This window comes from Lontra canadensis, unplaced genomic scaffold (assembly GCF_010015895.1).
Source record: "Lontra canadensis isolate GAN:19392208 unplaced genomic scaffold, GSC_riverotter_1.0 scaffold19, whole genome shotgun sequence".
NCBI classification, from domain to species: Eukaryota; Metazoa; Chordata; class Mammalia; order Carnivora; family Mustelidae; genus Lontra; species Lontra canadensis.
Window position 1 is genome coordinate 14,615,747 of NW_022631013.1, and position 19,345 is coordinate 14,635,091.

The 19,345-nt window shown below is 53.0% G+C and overlaps 1 protein-coding gene across 2 annotated transcripts in view; it reads right to left on the reverse strand.

The window, feature by feature from the left end:
• CORO2A (coronin 2A) overlaps positions 1-17,805 on the reverse strand; it is a 48,423-nt gene extending 30,618 nt beyond the window's left edge. Inside the window, exon 1 of one of the 2 annotated variants that reach the window (XM_032860682.1) lies at positions 17,715-17,805. The gene's annotated coding sequence lies outside the window, so the exon portion shown is untranslated. Of the gene's footprint in view, positions 1-11,615; positions 11,792-17,714 lie in introns of those variants that run through there. The other variant, XM_032860681.1, reaches the window with a different exon arrangement.
• Positions 17,806-19,345: the final 1,540 nt, after the last annotated feature.

The window sequence follows — 19,345 nt, forward strand, 5'->3', positions numbered from 1 at the left end:
TCTAAGGAAGAAACAGGTGGGTGAGTGGGTTCTGTTTCATGGCTGGTTGTAGTCGGCTGGAGGGGGAAGCCGTGAGGCATGAAGAGGAGGGGGTGGGAAGAAGATTCTGAGGCCTTCCTGGTCTGGGCTTGGGAGGAAAAGAGCGTGTCTGATTGGGGGAGAGCGCAGAGCCTTGGGCTTGCTGACCAGGAGTCAAGGGCTGACCTGTCTCCACAGGTGTCAGCAATTTGAGAGAGCGACGGAGCCGGGAGGCCTGGCTTGTAGGCCACATCTAAGCCAGCAGCTGGGGTTTTACATCAAAAAATAGTCTCCTTTTTCCCCTCAACCCATTCCTGTGCTAAGTCCCCAGATATGCTTGAGGGTCTGCCTGCCTGTTTCCTGCTCCTGCCTGGGCAGCCCAGCCGAGCACATGGGCGGGGGGTGGGGCACTGGCCATCCCTTCCTGCTTCTCCGCCCCCTTGCTTAGGAACTCGGCCATAATGCTTGGCCTTCATCAATTCTTCAGGTAGCAGCTGCAACAGCGGCCGGGGGAGGACAGCCAGGCCACCGTCCCCCCATTTCCAGCCTCCCTGAGCTCCTCCTGAATCATCTGTTCGGACTGGGCCCATGGACCAGGGAGGGCAGGCCGTCCACCAGAGCCCAGGCTGAGGAGGCCCCTCTAGCCCAAGACGGACTCTCCGCTAGGACTGGTGCCCGTGTCTCATGCACATTCTGCATGAAGCTTTCCAACAGCAGGTCTCAACCCAGGGGTGCACCAGAATCACCTGGAAGGCTGATTCACTCCCCAGATCGCTGGGCCCATCCTGGAGTTTCTGAGTTAGCAATTCAGTAGCGGCGCCTGAGAACCAGCATTCCCAACAAGTTCCCAGGTGACCGTAAAGCAGTTGACCGGGGACCACCCAGAGCCACCGCCCTACAAGCCAGCTCTGTGATTTGCGGAGTCCTTCCTGTTGGGTTCACTCCTCACGTCCACCTCGGGCTGGGGGCAGTTACCCCCATCGCGTGGACACAGCCAGCTGTGCTCCGCTCAGAGCACTTCTCTGAGGTTACACAACCACGAGACAGCAGGAACCTGTCCTCCAAACGCTCCAGGAGCACACAACTGCTTCCTAACTGGGGGCCACTGGGGGCTGTGATTCTTGCCTTTCCATCTCGCAAATATTCTCAATATACAAATGGGGGTTCAGGCCAGTCCTCAAGAACCAGTGGGTGGTCGGCAGCCAACTTCACCCTCTGAACTCCAGGCATCAAGGTCGGGTGGTCAAGACACAGGCTTCAGAGTCAGACCCAAAGAGAAACCCAGACTCTCCTTCTCTAGATCTTGCAACTACATGGGCACCGACCTCTCCCCATGTTGCTATGAAATGGCACCAAGGCTGAACAGAGCCATTAGACTGGTGCACAGTGAGTCCTCAACAAACGGCAGCAACTGGTGGGCCAGGGAGGGATGTGGGGAAAGATACTAAAACCTGTCTGTGTCTCAGTCTTCCCATCTGTAAACTGGGGTCAACGACAGAACCTAACTTACAGGGAAATGGTAAGGATTCGATGAGTTTATTCATTTAAAATGACTTACAGTGGGTGCCTGGGTGGTTCAGTCGGTTAAGCATCTGCTTTCAGCTCAGGTCATGATCTCAGGGTCCTGGGATTGAGCCCACATGGGGCTCCCTGCTCAGTGGGGAGTCGGCTCCCCCTGCTTGCACACGCTCTCTCTCACTTTCTCTCTGGCAAATAAATAAATAAAATCTTTCTAGAAAACTATTTAAAAAATGTAAAATAAAATGCCTTAAAGCAATGCCTGGCATGGGGAGAAGCTCCGACATGCAGCGTGGTAATTTCAGCACCGAGCACACACTTTTCATTAAGGCATGTCAGCAAAATCATTAAAGAACAGAATAGGCTATTGTGAGATCAAAATTTAAAAATCACAGTGGTGCTGGTTGTACAAACAGTGTGAATGTACTCCAGGGCACAGAACTAAAAATGGTTACAATGGCAAATTTTATGTGATGTAAATTCTGCCCCAATAAGAAAGGAAGAAAAGAGCTAGCAGCCCCTAGGTATCCGGCTGGCTCTCCCCTGGCTCTCCCAGGCCATCAGCCGGCTCCACCCTTCCTGCTCTACTTTCCTCGAGGAGGCCGTCCTCCTCCCTCTTTCTTTCTTTCTTTCTTTCTTTCTTTCTTTCTCTTTCTTTCTTTCTTTCTTTTTTTAAGATTTTACTTATTTATTTGAGAGACTGAGAGAGAGAGAGAGAGAGAGAGAAAGAGAGAGAACGAGAGGAGGGAGGGTCAGAGGGAGAAGCAAGCTCCCCGCTTAGCAGGGAGCCTGACATGGGACTCTATCCAGAGGCTCCAGGATCATGACCTGAGCTGAAGGCAACCAACAGTCGCCCAACTAAGCCACCCAGGCACCCCTCCCACCCCTTTCACTCCTGGCTAGTGGGGCCTTCTCTGCCCACACGGCCCTCAGCAGAAGGGGCTGCTATAGGGCGAGCGTCCTCACAACTTTCCCAGGCACTTTCAGGAAAGGCCTGGAGAATCTGTGCCTGGACAGAGGAGTTCTCTTCCCATCCCCTTCCTGCAGGCTTCCTGACCTTCTGCGGGGCTGGCTCCCGCTGCTCTTGGGGAAGAAAGAGCTGAGGGAGCAGTACCGGCTCACAGGGACTCTCCCTGGGCTTGGCTGGGAGCCCCACTGTGCAGGGAAGGCACAGATACGTTCTGAGACCAGGGGCCCAGCTCCAGTCTGCTCTGCCTCCATTGGCTGTGTGACCCTGTTCAAGTCATTGCCCTCTCTGGGCCCCAGGGCCCCATCTGTACAATGGGAATGTGCATCTCTGCTTGCAACTGTCCTGAGGCTTTAGGGAGGCTCTGAAGGGGGGCGGGGGGGAGGGGGCACACGTGCTTTGTTTCTTTACTGTGGGGTATGACCACATGGAGAGGAGGCAGAGATGGCTACGGACACGGTCGGGCCTGGCTCAGGCACTGGTCTCACCACATACCCGCTGGGACACCTTGAGCAGGCCAGTCAACCTCTCCAGGTCTTAGGTTTTGTCATCCTAAAGTAGTAAATGAGTTCGTATATATGGCAAGCACTTAGAACACTGCCTGGCATATGGCAAATCCAAGATAAATTCAAAATAAGTAATAATAGCATTCTACTGAGTACTCACTGTGGGCTAGGCACTGCCCTACCGTATTTAACTGTATTAATGGGTTGAAATGAACGTTTAACAAAAATGCATAAGGTGACCAGAGCTTACAGATTAAACCAGAAGCACAAAGTGTCCATGTCATTTTTTCTCCTCCATGTGGCAATGCTTAAAGATCTAAAGATTTGGGGGTGGAGGGGATCACCTGTGTTGGGAGGCACCCGAACCCCCTTAACAGGCTGGCAGCAGAGAAAACCTCGTGCCCCTCCCCCAACCCCTCTGTGCTGATTTAAAGCTCTAATTCTTATCTAATCTAATTCTGAGCCAGACGCACTCACTCCTGTTCTCAAATGATCTTATTACATCTGGGGCAAAAAAACAGGACTGCCCAGCCTCAGGGACCTGGGTGGACATCCAGCCCAGCTCTCTGTCCTCCTTTCCACACCATTCTGTCTGAAAAGTCTGAGGGTCTTGGCTTGTACCATTCTAGTGATGGGAAGCTCACTCCTTCCGGGAAAAGGGCAGATCCACTGTCACACTTCCTTCTTCCACTGAGTGGAAATCCCCAGTTCCCCTCCCGCCCTGCCTCTGTTCCTCCAGCCCCACCAACGGCAGCCACGGCCTTCGCCCCATGGCAACCTTTCAGAGAGCTGAGGCCCCTGACCACGTGGCCCTGCACTGGGTCCACGAAGGGAGGGGGGTTTCTTGTGTGACTCAGTTTCCCATCTCCCCATTTTCATCGCCTCCCCATAATGTTCCAAGCTGTCCCCATTTGACACCTAGGTTGGAGCCCAGACCAGACTCAAATCCTCCAGATGGGGCTGAGAACCCTCAGTGGAGCAGGTACCCACAAAAGATCCTAGATTCACTTCTTAGAATAGTGGCACTGGCCAGACCTCAAGAGCTCATGGGGTACAGAAAGGGAAATTGAGTCAGCTTGTCCAGGGACATCCATAAAGGGCAGAACCAGGAATGGGATCTGGATTTCTGGCACCCCAGCCTGGGAGAGTCCTCTAAGACATGGAACAAAGTTCCTTTGATCCTGTGACTGGATACAGTACCAAATATTTTTTTCCTTATCTGTGTTGCTGTTCTCAGAGGGACAAATTCCAAGCATGGCTGGGGAAGAAGGCTTCTAATTGTGAGGCACGGGGGTGGGGTGGGGTGGTCATTCACCGTAGCTGGACCTTCCTGAGACTCAGACTTTGAAAGGTGGGCTGCGTTTCTCCAGACTGTGGTTTATGCTGAGAAGAACGGGGCTCCTTAGGGTCAGGAGGGGAGATAGACCCCAAGTCTTTGCTGCCAGAAAGGTCAGCACAGCAGCAGCCCCACAGTGGGAAAGGTAAATTGGGACACATCAACTCACACTACATTTTTCATGCCTCCCGCTGGAGACAGATCCCTGTGCTGGGTTCTGTGGACCCAGAGGTAGCAATGGGGTGTCTGCCCAGGGAACAGGCAGAAGAATGGAGAAATCACACCCTACCTGAACAAATCACAAACGAGGTGATTTGTCAGAAGGGGCAGCTGCAGAGAAAGGACCAGGAAGTTAGAGCAGGGAGGCTTTTTTTTTTTTCCCCTGATCATGTACTCTTCAAAAGAGAAAAAAATGAACCCCACCCACCAATATTTTATATTTTATACACGTTACTACTCTCAGGGGCTACAAGGCACAACGTATACATGAGGCGAGATTCATCACTAACCAGAGTGACTCTAAAGCTGTATTTCAAATAGTGTCCCCCCCAATTTAAAAAACAGCTCAGGCTGACTTCTTATCAGACTTGATTAGTTTGTCACTGTTTTTTTCCCCCCTTCTTGTGGCTGCGGATGTGACATGGCCAGAAACCCAAGTGTTAATTTCTTGTCCAACAGTACTCATATTATTAGAACCACTAACAACCCACTGTTCAGATAGCAATCTTCTTCTTTTTTTTGAGAGTATTTATTTGACACAGGGAGAGAGAGTGAGAGCACAAGCAGGGAGAGCAGCAGGCAGAGGCAGAGGGAGCAGCAGACTCCCGCTGAGCAGGGAGCCTAATGCGGGGCTCGATCCCAGCACCCTGGGATCATGACCTGAGCCAAAGGCAGAGGCTTAACCCACTGAGCCACCCAGGCGCCCTCAGATGGGAATCTTCTAAAACCACTTGTCCATTTTGTGAGGATTAGTTTTGTTCAAACTGGTTAATATAATCCACAAAGCCAATCTGGATTAATTAGTCTGGATTAACTTGGATTCCTTAACCAGGTTAAATTAACTATACTGAACTCCTGAAAAGAGAGTAGGGGCATCCTTGCCATCCCTTCTCAAAGTACTTTCCCCTTCTCTCCAGAGACTTCTGGAGACACGAGACACGAGGCTGTCTGACGGCCTGAGTGGTGTCGGTGGGTCTGTACCTTGAGCAAAGCCGAATGATCGTCTTGATAGTGCTCTTCCCTGCACCCCAACAAGTGTCTTGCACACCTCACTTGGGAGGCCACCAGAACAGAAGCCGGGGAGACCAGCAGGATTTTCAGGCTGCACAGGATGGTAGAGATCGTCTAGTCTAACCCCCTCACCTTTCAGGTGAGGAAACAAGGACTGGGTGAGGGATGTAACTAGCCCACCACAGAGCCCAGAGAGAACACAAATTTCTAGTTCTTGATGTGAAAACAAGCTGCTTCCATGTCCCCGCCTCAGTCCAGCCCCTTCCTCGGCCATTCTCGGCTCCCTGCCCCTCTCAGCCCTCTGCAGCTGTATCCCTCATGCCATGAGGTCAGCCACTGGCTCTGAGGCTGGCTGGAGGTGGCATGGAGGTGATGTGTGTCCCAGTCAAGTTATAGGTGCTATCAGGATGGGAAGGGGGGACACATGGAGCCATCAGTAGGCCATGGTTCCAAGAGTCACTCTGCCTCCCTCTGTAGCCTTGGTTCCTTGTCTGTGAAATGGGACTAGTCAAACCCAGCTCCTGGGTTTGCTATTTGGATACCCATGAGGTCCCCCTGATGTCTGTGGGCTGGGAAGTGACCCCTGAGGGGTGCTACGGTTATCCTTACACTCTGGAAGGTTTTGTTTAGGCGGTGGGATCTAGGGGGTGAGATCTAGAGCCTGTGGAGTCTACCTTCGACTGCCAACCAGAGCCCTGGACACTGCAGGGCTTGGAGCCCTGGCAGCCCAGTGGTCCCCCGAGGTGCTGACCCAGGCCTGGTGTGGCGGTGGGCAGCTGTGGGCATGGATCCCGGGCCTTCCAAGGCAGGCCTTAAGTCCTGCTCCTGTCTCTACAGCTCTGTTCTCCCCTGCTCTCATCCTCCTCATCTCCACATCCCTCTCCCCTCGTCCACACTGTCTTCCTAATCTCCCCACCTGACTTCTCCTAAGTTGAGTCCCATTTGGGCAACCCTGAGACAGAAGCATCCCTTCTTCCAAAACCTTCAATGGCTTCTCAGTTGGGCATTCAAAGCTGAGGTGTGGCTCAGGACTGAACCAAGGAGAGAGGTGGGGGCAAGGTGGGGGAGAGAAAGGGGGACAAGGGCAGTAGGGCTGGGTGAAGACAAGAAGGGGGTGCATTTTCTTCCCTCCCTCCCTTTCTTTCTTTTTTTAAAAATTTAAAAAAATTTTTTTTTTTTGAAGATTTTATTTATTTATTTGACAGACAGAGATCACAAGTAGGCAGAGAAGCAGGCAGAGAGAGATAGGAGGAAACAGACTCTCCGCTGAGCAGAGAGCCCGATGCGGGGCTCCATCCCAGAACCTGGGATCATGACCTGAGCCAAAGGCAGAGGCTTTAACCCACTGAGCCACCCAGGCGCCCCTAAAATTTTTTTATAAACATACTCTCTATAGCTCTACAATACCTCCCTTTCTTTTTAAAGATTTTATTTATTTGACAGAGAGAGACACAGCGAGAGAGGGAACACAAGCAGGGGGAGTGGGAGAGGGAGAAGTAGGCTTCCCGCTGAGCAGGGAGCCCAATGAGGGGTTCCATCCCAGGACCCCAGGATCACAACTCAAGCCGAAGACAGTCGCTTAATGACTGAGCTACCCGGGGGCCCCAGTGGGGGTGCATTTTCTATAGAGAACTTAAAAACAATAATAAGACTAAAAGTCTGACCTTTTATTATCATGATCTGCCTGCAATTCTCAACAGAAATGACAAAACACTCCCCTCTGCCGGGCCAGGCTGCTCCCTCCTCCCCCGCCCTTGGTGACTGCCCAGGACTGGATACTACGCCCTGGACCGAGCCAAACCGGACTGTGTTTGCCACAGCAAGAACAGGCTCAGTGCGCTCCCCGTCAGCAGCCCTGGCTTACACTGGTTCCCTTGCCAAGTCCCTCCAGCACTCCGTACACCCCGCTGCTGGGACAAGGTTCAGCTTAACGGCTCCCCTTCGTTGTCTTCCCGCACACATCCGCGTGCACCCCTTGGCTAGCCACAGCCCCCTGCCAAGGCCACGTGCAGACCCTGCAGCATCAGGTTCTCATCTCCCAAGGAAGACCGAGGAAAGGAAGCACCCCGTGCAATCTGGAACCCGTAGCACGGCAAACCATACTAGCAGAGCCCCCATCTCCCTGTGTGACCTCGGACCCATCTCAGATCCTCTCCAGCCTCAGTTTCCCCCTGTCCAAGGGCCGTATCCTCTCCAAAGGCCCTCCTTCCCTTGTCCTCAGTCACCCACTTCCCTTGGCCACACCCTGCACTCTGCCACCCTGTGAAACCGTTCCACCTGCTTCCAAAGTCACTAATCCAAGCGCCCCCTTGCTGACCGCCCATTGGGCACTGCCTCAACTCCGCTGCCTAGACTGGACGCAGCCTCTCCATGAGGCCAGCTCCGGGATGGCGTCTGGGCCAACCGACATCGGCCGCTTTCTTGTGTCCAGTGATCTGGGACACCCGCCCACAGCTCTGCCCCCGGGAGACACCTCCTCTACCTCATCCCCGCCCATCTGCCCCTCTCTCCTCTCCTCCCACGAGGTCCGTCACCTCATCCTCACCAGAGACCTTCACCCACTGACCTCTTTCCCCATCAGCCACCAAAAGTCAGGTGCTGGATGAACCAGGATACCTAAGGAGGGCTGGGAAAAAAATGGACAAAACCCAAACCAGGACAAGTATCAGTGGGGTGACAGCTTTCCCACTATAGCTCTTCTCTTCCTGGGACCCTTCCCTCTGCAAGGCAGGTCTTGTGACGGCACAGCCAGATCCCAGCGGTCACCCGTGTGGCCTCCTCCTCCTCCAGCCACCCATCACCAAAACTCCTTGTATACCATCACCCAGCTCTCCTCCCACTGCTACCAGCTGCTCTCATCTGCACACACTCACCTACCTACCATCTTGGCCCCTATCTTATCAGAAGATGCCCATCTGAGCATGTCACTCCACAGCCACTGCTCCAGGAGCCCAAGGGTCTGGCCCACTCCACCTCTCTGGCCTCACCTGCCTAGGAATCAGAGCTGGAGATACTCAGAGCTTTCAAGTCCTCAGAGGTCCACGTCTGTCAGCTTCAGCATTGTTTCCTTGGTCCAGCAGCCTCCCCTTGCCCCTGACTGGTCTTTCAGATATCAGTTCAAAAGTCCCTCCTTTGGGGCGTCTGTGTGGCTCAGTCAGTTAAGTGTCTGCCTTTGGCTCAAGTCACGATCCCAGAGTCCTGGGATCGAGTCCCACATTGGGCTCCCCACTCAGCAGGAAGTCTGCTTTCCCTTCTGCCCCTCCTCCCACTTGATCTCTCAATCTCTTTCTCTCTCAAATAAATTAAAAAAAAAAAAAAGAGTCCTTCACTTAGAATAGCCTTTTGCAGTTGACCCTGAACTGGGCACATTCTCTGCTCTATAAGCTTTGATGCTGTCTCTTCCCCTACAGGCACCTGTTGCAGGTTTTGTGGGACCCGAGGATTACTGTCCGTTGCCTCTGGTCTGTGACTCCACCACAGCAACACCTATGTCTGTTCTGCTGTGCGCTGTAACCCTAGCACCAGGCCCGGCTTCACGGGCACTCGGGGACCCATAGGCAAATAAAGGTCTCATTCACAAGAGTAAATCGAAAAATAACTTTGTAGGAAATGAATGTGTGGGCCTTTCTGGGTGAGGCTCTAGGGTGATTGATCTGTGTGGGGCAGGTCTCTGTGGTCTCTCTCCAGGGTGGGCCGGAGGTCAACCTAGTCCTGATAATGATCATTAACAAGGATGAGGTTAATGAACCAGCCAAGAAGCTCTCTGAGCTCTTTCGGGTCCGTTATCTTTCCAGCTCCCCTCCAGGCCTTCCCCCCATTACTCATATAGCCCTGGGCGTTTAATGACCAGTCCACAGGGGTATTTCTGAACTCTGAGCTGGCGTTATGTTCATTCTGCAATGTGAACGCTGTCTTCTTCCGAAGGGCCAGCGCTCAGGAGCCTTTGCTTTGTGGGGTTGGGTGAGGAAAAAGTGATGGATGGGTTCAAATCCCAGCTTTATCTTTTGCTGGCTGTGTGACCCTGCAAAAATCCCTTAACCTCTCTGGGCCCCTGTTTCCTGATCTGTAAACAGAGGACAAGACTATCTAGCCAGGAGGTTGACAGAGGATTAGATGAGTATATATACATTAAGAATCCAGGGTGGGGCCCTCCTGCTTGTCATTCTGATTGATTCCAAGACCCTGTTTTTTGACATTTAACATCTCTGAAACTGAAATGCAACTTAGAGTTTGCTGTTTTCCTTTCTTAATGGGTTATAAAACAATGGTATATCTCACAACAGATGGTACCTTGCATCCAATAAAATACGACAGGAGATTAGTTTCTTTACTTCCATTGTAAAGAGGCGGGAAGGTGTGTGAGAGCCCCACGGACCGAAGACCAAGAGAGGGCATCACTGAGAGAGAAGGGTCTGCGGGGGTCGGCAGACTGGGGTGGGACCCTGAAGCATTTCAAGGCCCCTGCCCTAGACAGCGGGCCCTCTGGACCTGTTCCTGCCATCCCAGTCCCACTCAGGGGGTGGCCCAAGTGCCAGGAGAACCCTTACCCTTCTGGACCTGACCCCGTGCTCCTGCTGCCAGGGCCTGCGGTCCTGCGTGGACAGTCTGCCCACCGTGCGGAGAGGGCTGCCAGCCACCTCCAACCCCCGTCTCTGTCCCAGGAAGAGTCCTGGAACCTATCCCAGACACCTCTCCTTCAGTGCCACCTCCAACAAGCCACCCCTGGTCCCCGCTCCCAACTGTCCTGAAGGCCAGCAGGGAGGATACCATCCAGGCCTCACCCGAGGCCACCTGCTGTGGGTGCCTCCTGGAACCCTCCAGCCTGCTGACATCAGACCCTTATACTCTCTGCATTATACTGTCACATACATTACATGCAGACAACTTGTTCTAGAAATAAACGTCAAATAGCGTGCAAAAATTTCAAAATATAGAAAAGACAAAAGTAAAAGTGATAATCAACCAGCTTGATGTGTCTGTCTGCATATTTTCACATATTCACAAGTGTGGACATACATTCTTCTCCCATATTCAAACCCAAGCAGGCTCAGTGCCCACACCGTGTTCTCTGCCTTGCTTTTCCAGGTAATGTCACCTCGCGGACCTCCCTGACCCAGAACTATTTCTCCTCAGTGACCTTACGGCGCTCCCGTCTTCCACCCCTTCCCCTGGCACGTCCCTTAGCTCTTAGCCCCTCCTGCCCAGGTCCTGAAGCCCGGCCCATGCGTATGGCCTGCCTTTCTGCAGGCACCCATCCTCTTCAATGGGACAGGGCTGTGACTGGGTTACGGCCGTCCTCGGGCCCCCTCTAAGCACAGCCACACGCCCCTACAGAAATAGTCTTGAGCTCTTAAATCAAGGGGTATAAGGTGAACAGAGGCTATATGTCCCTGTTAGGTTTGATTGGAGGCCTTTTAAAAGAGACCAGATGTTCTCTGAGACCCAGAAGGATGCTGGCCCTGTGTTTCTTGAATCGCCAGGGTCTCCAGACATCACAACAAGCAACAACAAACAGGTGCCTGACATTTTATAGTTCAGAAGTACTTCCATGCTCTTTATCCAATTTTAAGCCTCACAACCACCCTATAAATTAGGCAAAGCAGGTACTTATCTATGGGCCATTCTACAGATGAAGAGGTTAGGGCTCAGAGAGGTGGGCCATTTACCCAATGACCTTCGGCACTTTCCTCCCCTCCCATGTCTGGCTGACTCCAATCCCACTCACAACCCAGCTGGGACATCACAGCCTCTGGGGGCCTTCCCCACCTCCAGCCCCACCCAGGCTAGGTTAGCTGCCCCTCTTTGAGGGCCACAGCTCCTGGGCTTCCCTATCAGAGCTGGAGCCCCCCTACCTCCTCGCCCCCGGCCGCGCACCCTTGCAGACGGTGCTGGGTCTGGTTTCTCTCCATCATTCCCTTGAGCACAGGGAAGCCTCAGTATGTGGCTGCTGGCATGAAGATTGTTACAATCATCAAGGCAGGAAATAATCTCCCCACTTTATGGGTGAGAAGAAGGGGCAGAAAGAAGGGACAGGACTTGCCTACAGAGCACGTTTTAGGCCAGGTGCAGGCTCCCTCCTTGGGGGCGTGGCTTCCTTCCTTCCACTGCGTTTTTTGCTGTCTGCAATCTTGGACTGCAGGCCACTGCCCCAGGTTCATTTCTGTCTCCTCCTGCACTGGCTGGGCCTACCTGGTTCAGCCAGGTGTGAAGGGGCGTGTCGTGCCGTGGAGGTGCTCTGGCTGGGGCAGGCTCAATCCCCCAGCCCGAGCCAACACCCCGGGGGCAGCCTTAGGGACAGCAACAGTAGCCGCCCATCTACTGAGCACCTCCGTGTGCCAGCACTTTCCACCTACACCTCACTTCATCCTGCAGCTGGCACCATTATGATGCCATTCTGCAGGTGGGGCGGGGTGCGGGGGTGGGGAAGACCCCGGCCCAAGGCTCACCTGGTAGCCGGCTGGGCCTGGATGCCGAGACCGCATCCCTAGCAGCCGGAGGCCCCAGGAGTTTGCTGGCACCAGAGCCAGAAATAAATGCACAGTCAGAGTACAAGAGACAACTCCCAGGGGGCCTGCAGGCCTGGCAGGGCCCCAAACTCTCACGCCCTGTCTCCTGGCCACCTCCCACCCCGGGCCCACGGGAGGGCTGAGACTCCTGAGCTCAGGGAACCCAGGCCTGCCCCGGCAGCCCGGCCCGGCAGACAGCCCAGCCCTGCAGTCCTGGGCACTGCCTGTGGGTGGGGTCACGCCACTTGCCAGCCCCCTGCAAACTCTGGGCTCAAGGCCAGACCAAAAGCAGCTGCCACATCAACCCTGCACAAGTTCTCAGCATCCTATTTCTTGTCAGAATGAGACCTCACCTATCTGCTCCCAACTAGGTGAGAGATGCTCCACATGGCCCTACCTTTCTCTGAGCCTCGCTTTCCTTATGTGTGAGCTGATGCTGGGGCGGGGTGAGTGTGGGGGTGTGGCTCACGGGAACCCACCAACTGACATTCCAGGTAGCAGAGCACAGTGATGGAGACCCTGGAGACTAGAGCCTGATGACATGGCTTCAGGTGGCTGACCCTGTGCAAACGGCCCAAACTCTTAGAGCCCTAGTGTCCCTCATCTGTGAAATGGGGAGAACAGGGTGCCTGGGAGGCTCAGTTGGTTAAGTGGCTGGCTGCCTTCAGCCCAGGTCATGATCTCAGGGTTTTGGGATCGAGCCCCGCATCAGGCTCCTTGTTCAGCAGGAGCCTGCTTCTCCCTCTCCCTCTGTTTGCCATTCCTCCTGCTTGTGTTCCCTCTCTCTCTCAAATAAGTAAATAAAAGCTTTAAAAAAAATGGGGAGAATAGTTGAAAAAAGATGAAGTAAATATGCCAAAATATTTATATTGATTACCTGAGATGAAAAGAGAAGATACAGATAATTTATTTTCTGTTTTCCTTTTTTTCTAAATTCCCCATTACCATCAAGTATTTATAATATAAAAAAAATACTTTCCCTGTAAATTAACTTTATTGAGATATAACTTACATATAATAGAATACACCCATTTTTCTTAAAAAGTAGCAATAACAATGAGAGTATCTATCTTCCACCATGCTTTGAGGACTGAATGGGTTAATGTATGTCAAATCTTAGATGGTTGCCTAGAGCAGAAGTGCTGTTAAGTGTTTGTTCAATAAATAAGCTAAGACCAGCCTGGTTTCCTCCTCTTCCTCCTTGTGCTCACCTGGCCTGGACCCCCCATCCTCATTCCCAGCACCTACATCCACTGGGTCACTGTCTAGGTCCAACTAATCCCCCCAGCCTGGATTATTTCCATAACCTTCTCTCTGCAACCCAGAAGACACACAGACATCAGATCTGGCCATGCCCTGGCTGTGTCCCACGACTCCTCACTGCCCTCTACTAGAGGCCCTGGGTCCTCTATGAGACAGCGTCTCATCTCAACAAGCTACCTAATGTCTCTGTATCTTTGTTTTTTTAACTGAAAAAGAGAAGTAAAAAGAGTTCCCCCTCCTCGGGGCACCTGGCTGGCTCCGTCAGTAGAGTACACAACTCTTGATCTTGGGTCATGAGTCCGAGTCTCAAGTGTGGCATGAAGTCTAGTTAAAAAGGGGGAAAAAAAAGAGTACGCCCCTCACAATGATGCACAGGGAAGGGTCCAAAATCTGACCACCAGTGGCACCTCTTACCCATCTCCCCTGCCTTCTCTGTCACTCTGTTCTCGCCTGCTCTTCCGTGAACATGCCAGGCATGGTCCTACCCCAGGCCTTTTGCGCTGGCTGTTTCCTCCATCTGGATGGCTCTTCCCCAGAAACCAGCCCAGCAACCTTCCTCACCTCCTTCAAGACTTTGCCCAAAAGTCTCCTTCACAATGATCCCCCAACCACCCAATTTAAAACTGCAACCCCCCGTCCTTCCACTCCCCTTCACTTGCCTGGAATGTAACTCCCGTGTTTTATTTGTTCCACCCCATTTATCACCATTTTCCTTTACTTACTGTTTATTGTCTTTTCTTCCCTATCAGATTGGACATTTCTTTAGGACAGATTCTGGGGGTCTACTTTATTTACTGTCAAGACTGCTGCCTCCACCCCAGGAAATGCCGAGCACAATATAGCTGTTCAATCAAAGAACAGCTAAATGACTAAACGAATAAATGTAAAGCACTTAGGACAGAATCAGGCAGGTGGGAAATACTGTCATTACTATTTTATTAGTATTACTGATTTTTCAAGGTGAGGATCCCATGCCCTTCCTCTTTGACTTTTCCAAGCTTATAATCACACTTTCCTAGTCTCCACTGCACCCTGCCAATCTCTCAATTATGGTAGGGAGCATAGGGCTCTTTAATTTTATCTTTTTCCATTCAGACTGAACTGAACAAAACTGCTATTTCTTGTAAGTCAAGAACGGTCAGATATTGGCCATTTCCCACAGTTTAACCTAATATATTTCTCATGTCAACCTGCAGGACCCTAGGAGGCACCTCAAGGCCTCGTACACAGTAGCTGCCCAATAAATGTTTGTTCTCAGAAGGCAAGCCACCTCTTCCTGGCCCTTCATACTAGGTGTGATTGCAAAGCACCTCTAGTCTGGTCTGAAGGAGGCAAGGAACAGCCTATAGCCTTAAAATAACAAACAGAAGATCCTGCTGCACTATTTTCTGGTCTTCCTGAAAAATCTCTGTCCCCTGGTATCTGGCAAAGAAAAATAGAAACAAAGCCACACTCCCCTGTACAAAAATGCAGCTTCTGGCCATCTGGAACTAACAAAAGTCAAAAGCTGAATAAAGCCCCTTCCAAGGCAAAAAGACTAGCCGCAGTCCCCTAAGAGGATTCATTTAATGATGGGGGAGGAAGGCTAGATAGAACATTCTTTGGTTATCCCCATGTACACTGTTCGAACACAGGCTTCAGTTACAAAGATCTGTTAGGTCCCTAAGGCGGGTTGTCAGAGCTGAAAGAAATTCAGCAATCACTGACTCTATGCCATTTCACAGACGGGGAAAGTGAGGTCAGAAAAGGAAAGGGGGGGCACCTGGGTGGCTAAGTTGGGCATGCACCTTCGGCTCAGGTCATGATCCCAGAGTCCTGGGATGAAGAAATGCGTGAGGTCTGCTTCTCCCTCTCCCTCTGCCCCCTGACTCGTGCTCGGGGGCTCGCTCTCTCTCTCAAATAAATTTTTAATTAATAAAATCTTAAGAAAGAAAGAGAGAGAGAAAGGAAAGGGACTGAGCCAAGGTCACACTGTGGGGTACATGTAGAGTTCATCCTGGAATGTACACCTAACGCCTACTGACTTGAGTCGTGAGCTTTCCTCTGGACCACACTGCTTTTATAGCAGCCCGATCCCAGCAATGGAAGCTTTAATGCTACTATTTTTTAAGCTGCACTTTTCAAATGAAATACTTATTAAACCTCAGATAAAACACCAAAAGCGTCACTACATGAAAACTTGTTATAAATAACAGCACTGCATTCATCTTCCTCTATTGTTATTTCCTTAAGGTAAAGTCCTCAAAGGAAGAAGTCTAGGGGCAAAGGGCAGTTTGAATCATTTTCCTGGACTCTTGTAACAGGCTACCAGATAGCCCTGCAAAATTAAAGGCTGCTGGAGGATCCCCACAGCCTTGCAGCAGGGAGGTTTATCCTTTTATATTTATTTTTGTTCATTTTATAGGAATAAATACAGACCACTTTCACTTACTATATGGTATGTGTTTTCCAACAAATAAACAAATACTCTGGTCTTGTAATCAGAAACCGGGGGCGTGGCTGCTGGCTGGCTGTGTCAACTTGGACAAGTCATGTCCCCTCTGGGGCTAGGGGATGCCTATCTAGACAATGAGGGGGTTGAAGCGATGATTTCTTCTGCTGCCTTTCAGCTTGGACATGCCATAATTCCACAGTACATTTTCAAATTATTAGGATAGGATGACTTTATAGTAGCCAGAATCTACCAGGCCCCTAAATCAGGCCAAAATGCTGAGCAGGAAAACAGATTATACATATGTGGAGATGACAAGACACTTAGGTAGCACTTAAGCGTGTGTGTTGGAGCTACGTTCGAGTGACAGCACATATACTTAGTCTGCTTTTACGAGGGGGTAATAATACTCATTTGTGGTCTAGCTCCAGGTTCTGTGAGGCTCCACCATAACCAGAGGGCACAGTCATGGCCACACTGCCAGTCAGACGAAGAACCCCAGACTTGCAGTCAAAGGTAGTTCACCCCCCCAAGAAGTGCTCCCCCAGCCTCTGCTCACATCCCTCTGATGACACAGAGCTCACCACACGCCCAGGCAGTAAGAAAGCTCTTGGGTGAGGGCAGGTCACGAAGCAGACAAGAAGGCCCAGACTTGGTTCTCAGAAACTACTCCCTCCATCAGGGCAGGCAGCCGGAGAAGATGAAGAGGCACTGGAGGCAGGAAGGGCCCGGAGAGGGGCTCCTAGGGCTCCTCTCCTCACCCCAGACCTCTAAGGCAGCTGCTAACCCAAAGTGCACAGGTGGGTTCTGAATGAGCCCCAGGCTCACTATGCTACTGGCTCTGGGGCAGACACCTCAGCTCCTGCCTCTTCCCTTTGCTCCCTTTGGCTCTAGCCAGAGAAAGAGTTCTGGGCCTGGAGCTGTTCAGCCCGGAAGTGAGCAGATTTAAGGGACCTGATGATTGCCCCAGGGTGGAGGAAGATGTTGTCTGTGTGCCCAGAGCAGGACCAGCAGCTTCCAGCTGAGTGAGATCCCCATCATAAGAGGTGTGTAATGGGAGCAGCAAGACCTTCCAGAGGGGATCTTACTGAGCCACTGGGCCAGACACCAGAGGTTTTTTTTGTTTGTTTTTGTTTTTGTTTTTTAACCCTGAGAGCCTGGAGCCACAGTCCCTCAGACACGTGCTCTGTCCCAGACCCAACCCCACCCAGACACAGCTCTCTTGGCAATGTCGCCCCTCTGCGGTCCACACACATAAACCTGATCCAGCCCTATCATGCCTGGAGGGGCAGGGAAGGGGATGAGGGTGTCTGATACTATGCTCTAAAACCTGGTGGGTTCATGGGTCTGGTCCAGGCAAGTCTGCAGCTGACGGTCCCATCACCCCCAACTCAGGGCTCCCCCAGCAAGGCAGACTTGGCTGGCCGGCTTTGAGGGCCCTACCCTACATGCCTGGGGACCCCGGGCTGTCGCCCCCTCCAGCTTCCTGTACCTGGAAGCTGAGGCCCTGCAGGCCACCCAGTCAGGAGGGGGAGCGTCCAGATGGGTCCCCAGGGGGCACGCAGGCCACCGAGGGGGTAGGGCTGTCGGGACCGGCTCGCCACACCCAGCGTGAGCGGCCCTAGCTGCGGGTTGGGGTGGGCGATGCAGACAGTACCGATCCCAGCCCCAAGCCGTCGGGAGCCTGGACCTCAGCGCGGCCGCTCCCAACGGCGCGGAGCGCAAGGGGCCACCCTTGCGCCCGCTATCCCAGTGAGGAAACTGAGGCCTGGAGAGGAGTGGTGCTTTGTAAGGTCACGCGGGGGTGACGGAAGCCTCGGTCCCCCGCGGCGCGCCGAGCCCTGCATCCCGCCCAGGGCGCTGCAGCCGGGAGGCGCTGCGCGCACACACCGCGCGCACCGGGAAGGCAGGCACCGCTGGCGGCGCGGGGCCGCCCTACCTTGATGACGACCGCGCAGGTGGCGGCGGCGGCGGCGGCGTCCGGCTCCGGCTCCGCGCTCCTCACCGCCCGCCGAGTGCCCGCGCGCAGCGCTACCGCCTCCTCCCCGCGCAGGCGGGAGGGCGGGGCCGATGGGCGGGGCTAGGGCCGGGCACGAGCCCCGCCCGCGCGCCCCGGGGCCGAGGGGCACCCCTCCTTCCCCACCCTCCGGACCGCGCTCCTGGCCCCCCGGGACCTGTCTTGGGGCGGGCGCACGCGCACAGAACAGGCGCGCACAGCGCACACGCCGCAGTGATTGGGGCGGGCCGCCCGGCGCCCAAGCAGAGGCTGGGGGAAGCGAACCCGCCGCTCCCTCGCTGCGTGCCGCGGGGCAAGGAACTCGACCTCCCGAGCCTCCCTTCCTCCACTGACCAAATGGAAACAGTAACTGTTTCCACGTCCGAGAGTGTTGGAGAATTAGACGAGACGACTTAATCTACCGGCCCGGCAAAGTGCGCCAGCAGAGCCCGCCACGGGGGTGGCGCTTGGTAAACCCGGGATGGTAGAGAAATTTCCGAGGCTTCCCAGTCGGCGGGGAGGAGCAGAGCAGGGAGGGCAGCTCAGTAACGGAGGGACTCCGTTCTCTCGGGAGCCAGGAGGGGGCGCTGCCGCCCGATCTCGCCGGCTCTAGGGTCTTGAGCACACTAGGCAATGGGAGATGGGGAGATCCCGCCTTTTAATAATACGGCCACCTCACACTCACTGAGCCAGGCACTGTTCTAGGCACCGTAAATGCATTACCTCACTTTACCGTCACACAAGCCTGTGAGGTTACACTATTACCTATTTTACAAATAAGAAAGCTGAGACACAGGTTAAGCACCTCGCTTGAGATCACACAGCTAGTCATCAACCTCAAGCAGCACGGCTCCCAAGCCCAAGCTCAGAGCCACTTCATCACACCACCCCTCTTGAGAAGAGCTCTTTGTTTTGTTCACTTGTGTATCTCGGAGCACCTAGAACAGTAGCCAGCTCAATTCTGAGTGAATAACAGAGCATACTATGTACTTTACGTATATTATTTCATTTAATCCTAGTGACCCTTTTATTTAGCTGCTATTATTACCCCCATTTTACAGGTAAGAATATTGAGACTTAGAGTGGCTAAGTAAGTGGGGGCTCTTGAGTATCTCCTTGGAAAGAATAACCAGGGTCAAATCCTGCATCTTATTCAGTGTTCACTGGGCCACACCCCCCCCCCCCGAATTCCCTCCCCACTCCCCATCCCTCCTGTGTGTGGCCCTCAAAGCCCCACCCTCCCCGCTCAGACAGAATTCGAACTTCAAGTATCAGCCTGAGTCGGGTATTTCATGTTTCAGAAAAGCATATGGAGAAGTCAGAATGTTGTGGGAGTTCCTTATATTTAATGGTTCAATATCACCTTTATTTTTAATTACTCCTGGGGGTGGGTGGGCACCACCACCTTTCCAAGGCTAAGCTATCTGAATGTCCTAATTCACCTAGGGCTTGGGCCAGTATCTCAGGTCCGTCCCCCCAACCCCCACAAACTCCGCTCTAGGAGGAAGTCTCTTCCTACAGCATCTCCATCTGTCTGAACCAAGGCATCCTTCCTTCCAGGTTCGCCCCTTCCC